The sequence below is a fragment of the Pongo abelii genome, chromosome 4 (assembly GCF_028885655.2).
Source record: "Pongo abelii isolate AG06213 chromosome 4, NHGRI_mPonAbe1-v2.0_pri, whole genome shotgun sequence".
In the NCBI taxonomy this organism is placed as follows: domain Eukaryota; kingdom Metazoa; phylum Chordata; class Mammalia; order Primates; family Hominidae; genus Pongo; species Pongo abelii.
Genome location: NC_071989.2, coordinates 44,096,402 through 44,105,701, shown reverse-complemented (window position 1 = coordinate 44,105,701; position 9,300 = coordinate 44,096,402). Strand labels below are relative to the sequence as shown.

The 9,300-nt window shown below is 42.6% G+C and overlaps 1 pseudogene; it reads left to right on the top strand.

Moving 5' to 3' along the window:
- The first annotated feature begins 619 nt into the window (after window positions 1–619).
- LOC100461229 (S-adenosylmethionine decarboxylase proenzyme-like) lies at window positions 620–7,230 on the top strand (annotated as a pseudogene).
- The last annotated feature ends 2,070 nt before the right edge of the window (window positions 7,231–9,300 follow it).

Here is a 9,300-nt window from a genome sequence, read left to right as displayed (position 1 = left end):
TATTGCCTCACATGGGGAAGAAGCAAGGTATCTCTCTGGGTCTCTTTTTATAAGGATACTAATCCCATTCATGAGGACTCTGCCCTCATGATCTGATCACCTCCCAATACCCAAGGTATTGGGTATAGGTATTACCCCCTGATACTATCACCTTGGGAGTTAGGATTTTAATATATTAATTTTGCAGAGACATAAACATTTGGTTTACTGCATTCCATATTATTTCCTATTTGTATAATTCCTGCACTGAAGTGCAAGCTGCTTGAAGATGTATATTTTATCTTATTCATTGGCATGTCATCAACACCTAACAGTGTCTGGCTTTCTTAGGCAGTCAGAATATACTTGTTAAAAGGAAGGAAAGCATTGTGAATATTCTGTAGGAGTTGAAATAGAAAAAAGATACTGGGTTTTGACCACATGCCAACAAAAAGAGCAGTTAATAGATTGAACGAGAAAAATAGGGAAACAAAATATGCCAATGGCAAAAGCCTGCTTGCTGACATTTATACATTAAACATTGATGTTCCTGTCTTTTTAAGTGCCATACTTGGAATCTGTACATCACTTGGACTCTGTACATCACTGATTAATGAGCATTTCCAGATATTACATTACCTTGCTGCTGGTCAGCAAGCACTCAGTTCAGTTAGTTGAATTGTGCTATTAGTAGTATATTACATGTTCTAATTATTCATTCAGAACTTCCTCTAAACTTTTCAACACCAACATGTCATGGTCTGACCACGACTTTCTTTTCAACTCCCTTATTTCTATGTCTTGATTCCTTTTTCCTTCCAATCTATCTATCTTCCATCTTCAACCCTTTCTCTATCTAGTCTAAGCCATGAACAGCCTCTCAACCCCTTCTGTCTTAATCCTTCTGTCTTAAACTACATAACAAAATTACATTCCCACTAACAGGTTTCCCAATGCCTATATCAGGTTGTCAAGAGTTGCTAGAGAGAAGCCAGGTGCAGTGGCTCATGCTTGTAATACCAACACTGGGAGGCCGAGGTGGGTAGATTGCTTGCGGCCAGGAGTTTGAGACCAGCCTGGGCAACATGACAAAACCCCTTCTCTACTAAAAAAAACAAACAAACAAACAAAATAGCCAGGCGTGGTGGTGCATGCCTATAATCCCAGCCTCTTGGGAGGCTGAAGCACAAGAATTGCTTGAACCCAGGAGGCGGAGGTTGCAGTGAGCTGACATCGTGCCATTGCACTCCAGCCTGGGCCACCAAGCAAGACTCTGTCTCAAAAAAAAAGGGGAGTTGCTAGAGAGAAATCACAAAATGGTCCAGAGTGTCGCCCCTGCAAATCTCTACTTTCCAACCTCGACTGGGCCTCTGCACCACCCAATAGTTTTCCTAGGATCACACTCCTCCCAGAGCAGCTTTTGCAACTGTTGTCACTTTCCTCGAGTCCTCTTTTTTTACATCCCTACCCTCACTTTCAGCAAAGACATTTCCTTCTTTTTCACTGAGAACATGGAGAGCATCTTGTTTCCAACATTCTCTTCTCCTGCAGTGTCTGCATCTCTTTCCATTTCTCAATGAAACAGTTTCTCCCATCCAAAGTTACTCCTACTGCCTGTACTTTGAATTTGCGAGCTGCCACCTCCTTCAGTCCTTTCCTCCCTTGATTTCCCCTCTTTTCCCTGATGTAGTCCTTCACCTCATTTTCTTTAGCTGACATATTTATGTTTATATAATTTTTAAAAAACTCTAATAGCAACAGAAACTTCTTTAATACACTTGCATTGCAAACTAGTTCTATATCTCTTTCTTTTATTTCACAATCAAGCTTAGACAAAGCAGTCTACACTCACTGTTTATGTTTCCTGGTACTGACAATTGCTGGTTTCCAAATCATTCACAAATTTATATTATTCCAAATGCTAGTATGATTGGGAGGCCTGTTTATTTATTTATAGTGAGAAATATAATTCAAGAAGAATGGAATGTTTGCATCAATAGGATCCATTTATTCTGGCGACAAAGTGTAGCATATTGTTTAAGCTTGTAGACTATGTATTTACAACTGAGTAGCTCACTATTTATGTGATCTTAGGCAAGTTAATTTACGTGTCTGACCCCAAGTATTTTTATATGTATAAAATATGTAAGCAATAATGCCTACTTTATAGGGTTGTTTTGAAGATCAAATTGATACAGGCAAACCCAAAAATTGGGGCTCTTGGCTTCAGGTAGGAAGGAAAGAATTCAAGGGTGGTGACAGAGTAAAGTAAAAGCAAAGCAAGTTTATTAAAACAACAGAAAATGGCTGCTCCATAGACAGAGCAGGGCTACCCCATAGGCAGAGTAGCACTCATGGATTGCTGACTAACAATATTTATAGCTACTCCTTAATTATATGCTAAATAAGGGGTGGGTTATTCACAAATTTTCTATGAAAGGGATGGGGAGTTCCTAGAACCAAGGGTTCCTCCCCTTTTAAACCATATAAGGGACACTTTTTTAAGCAGTAAAGTGCTCAAAATGTAAAAGAAGACGATGCCCCTGAGAAATGGGTCAGAACTGAGAGGCTGACTCATATCCAACAAGGACTCAGTATTGTTACCTGCTATGTAAAGGGTTACCGGAAGCTCCTCTGTGGAGATAGTAAGGTGTCCAGTGGGAGCTGTGGGGGATCTCAGGCCCCATGAGTCTTCTGTTCTCTTGGATATTATGGGTTTGGTTGATCCCCTCAGAGCCTGGGGCAGCCCTTTTCCAGTGGTCCTCTTGCTTACAGAGGGCACACTGACTTTGGCTCAGGGGCCACTAAATCAGGCTCTCATTTATGCATCCCAGATGCCAATCTCATGGCACTTCCTCAGGATGTGTAACTCTGAGGTGGTAGGGGGCTCAAGGCAGCCACCACGAACTGTGTGTTTTGACTATTTCTTTTGGTTTTCTCTGCCTCCTCTGCCGTGTTCCTACTGTTGTAAACTGCAAAGGCCATGTTTAAGAGTCGGCCTGGCCAGGTGTGGTGGCTTACACCTGTAATTCCAGCTCTTTGGGAGGCCAAAGCAGGCGGATCACTTGAGGTCAGGAGTTCAAGACCAGCCCGGCCAATATGGTGAAACCCGTCTCTATTAAAAATACAAAAAAAATTAGCTGGGTGTGGTGGTATATGCCTATAGTCCCAGCTACTCGGGAGGCTGAGTCAGAAGAATCATTTGAACCCAGGAAGCAGAGGTTGCAGTGAGCCAAGATCATGCCACTGCACTCCAGCCTGGGCAACAGAGTGAGACTCCATCTCAAAAAAAAAAAAAAAAAGAGTTGGCCCATGGGGGTTTGAAGTGTCGTTTCTGCCTTATGTAACTTCCTTCTAATCTCAAGGAAAGACTGAGTAATAAAATGCATACCCAGGAAAGCATACCTTTCCAGGGAGTCTGGGTCTGTATTAGTATAATTCCTGAGTGCCTCAACCAGACAGCCCTGAAATAAAGCAGGACTTCCATCCTTTTCAAAGTTACATCTCTAATCATGTCATAATTAGCTGGCTTAACTGCACACTTTTTCATGCCTTCTATTAAACAAGTTACCATGTGATTTCTGCATTCAAAATCTTGGCAACTCCTCTGGTAATCTCTTTGAGGCTCCAGATCTGGAACTGCATCTCCCCCCATATGATAAATGGCATGGCCTTGGTTATAAGCATTCTACCTGCATTTTTACGGGCAGTACCCAGAATCATTTGTTTATCCTCTGTGATAGAGCAGGTGGACAACATTTGCAAGTCATACCAAGTTAAGTCAAAGGACATGGTCAACTTAACAAACTTCTCTACAAACTTCCCTGCATCCTCTAAAAACCAGCTATATTTCTCCTTGCATAAAGCCAAATCACATATAGAAAAAAAACACATGTATTCTGGTTGTCCACTCATCTCTATCTGCTACCTCTCACAATGAACATAAGTTCAGTTTTAGGGGCTGATATGAGACCCCACTCCTGGTGATACTGGTTGGGCTTACTTCCTTGGGCAGGGCGAGATATAGGCTTGGGATAGTTTAATAAGGGGAAGGGGAGGTAGGATCCTGTGCTGTGGAACTGGTGAGATCACCCTCCTCAGAACTGGGGACTGAAGAGACTTCAGGTTGGGGAGCACATGGGCCTTCTATGGGGAGTAGCTGGGAGGGGATTATGTAGGGTATCTAGTGTGGCTTTTTGGTGTCTGGATGTAACATGAGCAAGGCACATTCTACAGGTGTCCCTTAAGTCAGGATCCTAGTAGAGAGCCATAAGAGCCTGTACATAAGGGATTTCTCTTCATTCTCCTTCCTTTTTACAGAATAAGTTGAATTGTAAAATAGTACTATAATGTAACAAACCATTTTTAGGCCAAATTTCTTGGTCTCTTAGTTTGTATTGGACCCAAACTGTGTTGCAGTAGAAAATGAGTCTCGGCTTACACAGTATGGCCGGCCACATTAGCTAGCATTCGCTCTACTCTCTCTGACAGGGAAGCAGCGGAATACAAGAGACTGAACTGTATCTGCCTCTGTTTCCAAAAGATTCACGTTCAACTTTCACTCACACAAAGCCGGGAAATTTTTACTTTTTTTTTTTTAGACAGAGTCTCGCTCTGTCACCAGACTGGAGGGCAGTGGCTTGATCTCGGCTCACTGCAACCTCCGCCTCCCAGGTTCAAGCGATTCTCCTGGCTCAGTCTCCCAAGTAGCTGGGATTACAGGCGCCCACTACCATGCCCAGCTAATTTTTGTATTTTTAGTAGAGACGGGGTTTCACCATGTTGGTCAGGATGGTCTCGATCTTCTGACCTAGTGATTTGCCCGCCTCAGCCTCCCAAAGTGATGGGATTACAGGCGTGAGCCACCACGTCCAGTCATTTTATTAGTCTTTAAAAAAAAAAAAAAGGAAGCTGAACTTTTGTAACACAGTTGGAACAATTCACAGCAGCCGCGGCAGCCGCAGCAGTGGAAGAAAAGGTTTAATTTAGTTGATTTTCTGTGGTTGTTGATTGTTCGCTACTCTCTTGGTGATGGAAGCTGTACATTTCTCCGAAGGGACCGAGAAGCTGCTGGAGGTTTGGTTCTCCTGGCAGCAGCCCAGTGCAAACCAAGGATCTGGGGATCTTCGCACTATCCCAAGATCTGAGTGGGACTTTTTTTTTTTTTTTTTTTGAGATGGAGTCTCACTGTGTCGCCCAGGCTGGAGTGCAGTGGCACGATCTCGGCTCACTGCAAGCTTGGTCTCCCAAGCTCACGCCATTCTCCTACCTCAGCCTCCCGAGTAGCTGGGACTACAGGCGCCCGCCACCACGCCCAGCTCATTTTTCGTATTTTTAGTAGAGACGGGGTTTCACCGTGTTAGCCAGGATGGTCTTGATCTCCTGACCTCGTGATCTGCCTGCCTCAGCCTCCCAAAGTGCTGGGATTACAGGCGTGAGCCACCACGCCTGGCCAAGTGGGATATACTTTCGAAGGATGTGCAACGTTCAATGATAAGTGTGACAAAAACTGACAACCAGGAAGCTTATGTACTCAGTGAGAGTAGCATGTTTGTCTCCAAGAAACGTTTCATTTTGAAGACACGTGGTACCACTCTCTTGCTGAAAGCACTGGTTGAAGCTTGCTAGGCATTACGGTGGGTTTGATTCAATTCAAAGCTTCTTTTATTCTTGTAAGAATTTCATGAAGGCTTCCCCCTAAGGGTACCTACACTAGAATTTCCAGGAAGAAATAGAGTTTCTTAATGCAATTTTCCCAAATGGAGCAGCATATTGTATGGGAAGTATGAATTCTGACTGTTGGTACTTGTGTACTCTGGATTTCCCAGAAAGGTAATCAGTCAGCCAGATCAAACCCTGGAAAATCTGATGAGTGGGCTTGACCCAGCAGTTATGGACCAGTTCTACATGAAAGATGGCGTTACTGCAAAGGATGTCACTTGTAAGAGTGGAATTCACAACCTGATACCAGGTTCTGTCATTAATGCCACAATGTTCAATCCTTATGGGTATTCGATGAATGGAATGAAATCAGATGGAACTTACTGGACTATTCACATCACTACAGAACCAGAATATTTTTATGTTAGCTTTGAAACAAACTTAAGTCACCTCCTATGATGACCTGATCAGGAAAGCTATGGAAGTCTTCAAGTCAGGAAAATTTGTGATCACTTTGTTAATCAGAGTTCTAAATGTCGCGCCGTGTTTTCTTCACCTCAGAAGATTGAAGGTTTTAAGCGTCTTGATTACCAGAGTGCTATGTTCAATGATTACAATTTTGTTTTTACAAGTTTTGCTAAGAAGCAGCAATAACAGCAGAATTGATTAAGAAAAATGAAGAAAAAAATGCAAAAAGAGAACACACGTAAGAAGGTATTGGATGCTTTCTAGATGTCGATGCTGGGGGGGCAGTGCCTTCCATAACCACCACGGTGTAGTTGCAGAAAGCCCTATACGTAGTGATAGTGCAATCATTTTGAATTGTATGCATTATTATATCAAGGAAATAGATATCTTGCATGAATGTTCTCTTCTGTGTTTAGGTATTCTCTGCCACTCTTGCTGTGAAATTGAAGTGCATGTAGAAAAAACCTTTTACTATATGAAACTTTATAACACTTGTGAAAGCAATTCAATCTGGTTTATGCACAGTGTAATATTTCTCCAAGTATCATCCAAAATTCCCCACAGACAAAGCTTTCATCCTCATTAGGTGTTGGCCTCAGCCTAACCGTCTAGGACTGTTCTATTAAATTGCTGCCAGAATTTTACATCCAGTTACCTCCACTTTCTAGAACATATTTTTTACTAATGTTATTGAAACCAATTTCTACTTCATACAGATGTTTTTTAAAACAGCAATTAAAGTTTTTCTTCCATGAAAAAAAAGAAAGAAAATCGATCTCTCTCTTTAAGAGAATTTGAATTTGATCCAATTGCTTTTGACACCCTAGCAGCAAGTCCTTTGAGATGCTTGCCATTGTCCCCATGTCTAACAAGGATCTCCACAGACACAGAAGTTTTTCTAAATCTAGCAAGAGCCTAGTTAATTTTTCTTTCAAATGCCTACCTCCCTTTTCCCTCAAGAAAGGTCAGTAGGGCAATCACCACTAATTCCTGCAAAAAAGGCATAAGTACAGTTAGCATGGCATAACAAAAATGAATTATGAGATATGAGTGGACAGTAGAGAGATGGATGGCTGCATCCACTAGCAAATGGAATGCAACAAAAGAGGAGGCTTTTTTTGTTTGTTTATTTGTTTGTTTTTGAGATGGAGTCTGGCTCTGTCCCCTAGGCTGGAGTGCAGTGGCATGATCTCGGCTCACTGCAAGGTCTGCCTCCCGGGTTCACGCCATTCTCCTGCCTCAGCCTCCCGAGTAGCTGGGACTACAGGTGCCTGCCACCACATCCGGCTAATTTTTTTGTATTTTTAGTAGAGACAGGGTTTCACCACGTTGGCCAGAATGGTCTCGAACTCCTGACCTCGTGATCCACCAGCCTCGGCCTCCCAAAGTGCTGGGATTACAGGCTTGAGCCACCACACCCGGCCAAAAGAGGAGTTTTAATAAGCAAATTATTGAAGGAGAGATTAAAATAAGGAAATAGGATTCTTATAGTCTGAATTCCACAAAAAGTGAAGAAAGCATTTTGGAGAAAAAGTGGGATGACAAAGACAACAAGAAAAAATGATGACAGAGACCAAGATCCCCCAAGGATGGGACTCTAACCCACAATCCTAGAGGGGTTACCTAGATCCCTCTAGAGTGGGACTCTAACCCACAATCTTAGAGGGACAAAAGCAGTTAATGCTGAAAAACCTGGAGCATCCAGGCATCAACCAATGACGATCCCCCACATCAAATGCTACACATCCCAGAATAACCCGGAGGCAGAAAACAATGAACCCCAAAGGCACAAGCCCAAGGTCCTCAATGGTGGGATTCTCACCCACAATCCTATGGGGACAATTCCAAAACAATTGGGGGCACAGAACAACATGACTCCAACATTCCAAAGTCAGCACAATGGGGGATCACTCATAATAACAAAAGAAAAAATGCAGCCAGGCGCGGTGGCTCACACCTGTAATCCCAGCACTTTGGGAGGCTGAGGTGGGTGGATCATGAGGTCAGAAGTTTGAGACCAGCCTTGCCAACATGGGGAAACCCCGTCTCTACTAAAAATACAAAAATTAGCCAGGCATGGTGGCACACGCCTGTAATCCCAGCTACTCAAGAGGCTGAGGCAGGAGAACTGCTTGAACCCGGGAGGCAGAGTTTGCAGTGAGCCGAGATCACGCCACTGCACTCCAGCCTGGGTGACAGAGCAAAACTATGTCTTGGCAAAAAAAGAAAAAAGAAAGAAAAAAATGCAAAACAAACAAGGAAACTGTCCTACCTCATATAAAATAGAAACAATTGCCCAAATAGCAGGGGAAACAAAGGAGACACCTATCCATGGAGGGCAAATGGTGCTGATTGACGTTAGTAGGGGGGGCGTCCAGTGAAGGTCTCCTGCAGGTCCCCTCGGCTTGTTAATCCCTTCATGGGTTCCAGGAAAGATGATGCAGGTGAATCCAAAAACTGGGGCTCAGCCCAGAAGGGTTCTTGGCTTCATGCAGGAAGGAATTCAAGGGTGAGCCGGCAAAGTAAAGTGAAAGCAAACCAAGTTTATTAAGAGCAACAGAATACAGGAAAATGGCTGCTCCATAGATAGAGCGGGGCTACCCCATAGACAGAGTAGCACTCATGGATTGCTGACTAACTATATTTATAGCTACTCCTTAATTATATGCTAAATAAGGGGCAGGTTATTCATAAATTTTCTAGAAAAGGATGAGGAGTTCTCAAAACCAAGGGTTCCTCCTCTTTTAAACCATATAAGGTAACTTCTGGACATTGCCATGGCATTTGTAAACTGTTATGGCACCAGTGTGAGTATCTTTTAGCATGCTAATGTATTATAATTAGTGTATAACACAGATCAAGGGCAATTAGAGATCACATTCATTGCCATCTTGGTTTTACCTGATTTGGCCGATTTCTTTAATGCCTCCTGTTTTGATTAGCAAGGTTGTGACCAGTGTTTGGAAAACAAGTCCTGCTGATCTACCTCAATATAAGATAATTAAATTAGATAATCCATGTAAAGTGTTCATTTGGAACATAGTAAATGCTAAATATTAGCTGTTATTATTGTTACTATTTTCCTCCCAATATGCAAATTTAGATGGATAATAAAATTATAATAAGAAGATTGCTTAGCACTAGATTCCCAGAAGTGGTTGTTTATTCATCAGTTTAATGGCCTCGGGCAGG